General features: G+C 38.9%; 1 pseudogene; it reads left to right on the top strand.

Annotated features, from left to right (window-relative positions):
- Positions 1-514: 514 nt before the first annotated feature.
- LOC102822733 lies at positions 515-1,255 on the top strand (annotated as a pseudogene).
- Positions 1,256-1,520: the final 265 nt, after the last annotated feature.

The following is a 1,520-nucleotide window of genomic DNA, read 5'->3' on the forward strand; positions in this document are numbered from 1 at the left end:
GTGGCAGCGGTAGTGAGGTTGGCCCAGGATCGGACATTGTTTCATTCTGCTGTGCATGGGGTCGCTATGAGTCGGTTCCGACTCGATGGCACATGACAACAACAACAACAACAACAATTAAATAAATATATATCTTGGCCATGATTGACCTAGCACAATATTTTCAAGTGTGCTCTTTCAATATATATATTTTTTTTAATCTTTATTTCAGGAACTTTTTTTTTTTATAATCACAGGGTTTTGTTTTTGTTTTATGTGTGTTTGTTTTATATTTGTCTTTCTGCTTCAGGGAATGCTAATATCCATATATTAGCTCTGCTCTGTCTACCTTCAATATGTTCTTTTTTTTCCCCTTTCTTGATGCCTTTTCAATTTTTAAATATTTTTCTTATTGCTTTCTTTTCCTCTTTGTAGTTGCCAATGCTGCAGAGTTTTTCCTTGCTGCTGTTGCTCCTCTCCTGGTGATCCCAATCCCATAGCTCTTTCTCACCGCCCTGTGCCAGCCCCACACAAGATGTCAGAAGATCTTGAAAAGCAGCTGGCCAGCTACAAAGCTCAACTCCAGCAAGTTGAAGCTGCATTATCCAGAAATGGAGAAAATGAACACTAGTTAAAATTGAAAATAAGATTTACAAGAAATTCTAGATCCAAACAAAGACCTTCTTTCAACTCAACCTTCTGAAACTCTTGCAAGGTCAGCTACTTTGGCTTCTACACAGCCCACTCATTCAAGGAAGTAGGAAACAAGTGTGTGGTGATGTGGAGTGAAGATGGACAGCGTTATGAAGTGGACATTGAGGAGACAGAAGAAGACAGGGACACCACTGCAATTCTAAAGTGACCCCAGTGGTGAACCCTAAGCCTGTGGAAGAAGGAAGGACAGTGACAACAAACTCATGTCAAAAAAAAAAAAAAAAAGAGAGAGAGAGAACTGCTTGACCAACAACATGAATATACAAAAAGAAAGAAAGCTTTGGGAAAACAAACAAACAAACAAACCCCAAAACACAGAGAATAAAAGAACTTGAGCAGGAACGAGAGGACCAGAAGGTTCAACAACAGAAGGTTCTGGCAACAGTTCAACAACAGAACCTATGTTAACAACAAAAAAGACCAGGTGAGGAGGAGTATGTTTGCTTCCCCTGAGAGTGTTACTGGAAAACTTGGAGTAGGGACTTGTGGCATTGCAGTGACACTTATGACACAATATCAGGGTACCTCCCAATACAATGACAGGGATCTGATGCCTCAGTAATCAGAAACACTGTTGAATTTCATTTCCACAGGGCTTTATATTATCCTTACATTTTTCTGGAGTTAAATAGTTTGTTAGATGAGTAAGGAAGAGTACCATTGTTGTCACTGACTTCAATGGGATGAAGCTTGAAGACATTGCATTGGACAACTTCTAGTCATTCCACTTTTTCATTACTACTACCACAATTCCCTAAAAGTTTCTTGAATACAGCAACTTTTCTAGATAGACACTGCTTAAATATAGCTCTAGATGGATTGTTTAT

The sequence above is a fragment of the Chrysochloris asiatica genome, unplaced genomic scaffold (genome assembly GCF_000296735.1).
Source record: "Chrysochloris asiatica unplaced genomic scaffold, ChrAsi1.0 scaffold00117, whole genome shotgun sequence".
Lineage (NCBI taxonomy): Eukaryota > Metazoa > Chordata > Mammalia > Afrosoricida > Chrysochloridae > Chrysochloris > Chrysochloris asiatica.